The sequence below is a fragment of the Drosophila subobscura genome, chromosome J, assembly GCF_008121235.1.
Source record: "Drosophila subobscura isolate 14011-0131.10 chromosome J, UCBerk_Dsub_1.0, whole genome shotgun sequence".
Lineage (NCBI taxonomy): Eukaryota > Metazoa > Arthropoda > Insecta > Diptera > Drosophilidae > Drosophila > Drosophila subobscura.
In genome coordinates, this window is record NC_048532.1 from 12,759,328 (window position 1) to 12,762,031 (window position 2,704).

At 45.9% G+C, this 2,704-nt stretch overlaps 1 long non-coding RNA gene across 1 annotated transcript; it reads left to right on the forward strand.

Annotated features, from left to right (window-relative positions):
* Positions 1–226: 226 nt before the first annotated feature.
* Positions 227–2,351, forward strand: LOC117893530. The gene is made up of 2 exons (XR_004648807.1): positions 227–2,174; positions 2,239–2,351. It is a non-coding gene; the product is annotated as an uncharacterized LOC117893530 (long non-coding RNA).
* Positions 2,352–2,704: the final 353 nt, after the last annotated feature.

Sequence of the window (2,704 nt, forward strand, 5' to 3'; positions counted from 1 at the left end):
GCCAAAAACAAAGAACGGAGCCAGACGAACTCAGCCCCAAAAAGACTGTGCGACGCAGAGAAGCTAAAGAGAACCGCAGAACGATGCTCAAAGTAACTCATATTCAAGTCCCGTACCACACCGTGAGTGTATCTGTATCTGTGAGTGCTGGTGTGTGTGTGGGCAGCGCTGTCGCCGCCACTGCCATGGCCAATATGTATATAAGCGGCGATCGAAAGATGCAAAATGTTCATTCTGTTGTCGTTTCGTTTCGTTTCGTTCGCTTTACTTTTTCTGGAATACTCGTATAAAAAAAGTCAAACAAAATAATAAAAATGAAACAGCGATCCTCAAACACACACACACGAACATTGGAACACACACATACAGATGCAGTTGGTGTGCCGCCGCCGCCATTGCGTATGGGGCGGCCATTGAAGCCAACGGCGACTGCTCTGCTCTGCCAGCGAACATCGCCTGCCTCGCCGCTCGAGAGTATAAAAGCTTAAAATCACTTCGTACTCGGGTTTATTAAAACCAAAACTGTGCAAGTGTCAAGATCGGAACGGATCGGAACGGATCGGATCGGATCGTAGTAGGAGCAGGAGCAGCCGCAGCGGCAGCAGCAGATCGAAAGTCGTATAAGCCAGACAAAAAAAAACTGAGTGAAAAATTCTTGTGAAATGTAAAAGCACACAACGCAGACAACGCCCCTCTTTAAAACCAAGTGAAAGTCGGGGAAAACCAAACCAAATATAACAACTAAACTAATCAAAAATTGACAATCACCAAACCAAAAATAAAAGAGCCGAGCACAACGGGCTGCCTGCTTCCCCTCCGCCCACTGTAAATGGCGCAGAAAATAAAATCACTAAAATAATTAACTAGGCGCCACGCGACGCGCAACCAGAAAAGCTAAAAAAAAAAGAGAAACAAAAATCGAAAGTGTTCTACTGACATGGATTACTTTTTGCCTCTCCCCGGCAACAACAGCAAACAGCAACAACGCAAGGCTGTGATGGCAATGGCAAAGAGAAACTAACGCTAGTTTTAGTCTATGGCGCTGCGCTCTCTGAGAGAGGCAACAAAATAGAAAGCAAAACTAGACAGCAGCGGGGCAGATCAGCTAGCTGGCTGGCTGGCTGGCCCCGGTGTACGTGCACTGAGACATGCTGTGTTGGTGTTGGTGTGTTGGCTGATGTTTGTGCTGTGAGAGAGCAAATTCTAATTCTTGAACTTGAACTCCAAAATGTGCACAGACACAGGCGCAGTCAGAGCCACACGCATACTCCCATTCGGTAGCGGCGGCGGCAGCCTTGCATAAATATGTATGCAATCTTGTTGTTGTTGTTGCTGTTGGGCCGGCGGCGCTCTCTGTGGGTCTAGCTTATGCTCTCCCGCTGGCGCTGCTAATCTCCCCATTTGCTTTGCGCCCCAGAGAGTCGTGTCACCGACAACAGTCGGTCAGTCAGTTGGGAGGTGGCGCTCGCTGGGGCGCATAAAATTTGCTCGCTGATCAATTTGCGACTTGCTTGCAATTAATTTTTGGACCCCAGCAAGAAGCAAAAAAAAAAGTGAAAGTCTGTGAGTGAAAGACGTGGCATTTTTAAACAAAATCCAACATTGAACTTTACGCTAAACACGAAACAAACGCGAAACAAGTTAATACATTTTAAGACGCGAAACGCAAATGAAATCGAACCGAAAAAAAGAGACCGAGCCCGCGCCTGAGCCTGAGCAATGCAAAGAAAGCGGCGCCGTAAGCTTTTTGCGCAGCTGCCTGGGCTGACTAGTTACGTTTTTTCCTCTTACTCTTTTTCTTTATCATCATAGCGCGGGATCGGTGGGCGTGGGGGGCAGCAGGCCATATGGAAATCGAGGGGAAAAGAAAGCAGAGCAAAGCAGTAACAGAAGCAACAGCAGCAATAGCGGCCACAACGGCAGCTGTGCGGCGTTACGTAGCTTATGATAAGTGGGCGTGGCCGAGAGTGTGTTATTCTAAAAAAGAGAATGTGCCTTATAAATCTAGCCTCTACTAGGCTTTGTCTGTGCATTCGAAAACGATCAGACATAGCCTATAAGAGGTTAGGTGTACCAAGGAGAAAATGCAACAAAAGCGGAATCCCGATTACAGTTACACTTACACCGAACGCCGAGATGAGGAGGAGGAGGCAGTCGACTGATAAGCACTATATGTATTTCCACACCCTCCACCACCGCATATTACCCAACAATAATATTTTCTTCCATTTCTTATAGAGGAATTAAATCGCACCCCACACAGCACCAGCCTCTGGATTTGTTTATGGTCTTCGATGTTTATTAGTGTATAAATATAAAAATGTTTATGAATAAAAGGCGTTTCGCTGATATTTGATGAGTGTTCTTTTCCAATTTACGCTGAAAGATTGCCTCAAGTGAGGCTCGAATCGAGTCGAGTCCCGGGGTCTTGGGGCTTTTGTTGATATTTGATTTGCTTTTGTTGCCGCGCGGAACACTCGCAGCGGATTGGATTACTTGGTGATTATCGTATTGAACAGCTTGCATTTTTGCTTAATGCGCTTTAATAAATAGTTTATTTATGAACTTACTTGGAAGAACGGCGAAGTATTGGCCCAGTTCCCTGAACTGCCTGCACACAAGGTCGAGATCTGAAAAATTAAAGTGGAGATATATTATTGGGGGTCTTTAATCTTATCAAAGCTGAAAGATAGCTGAATCAAGG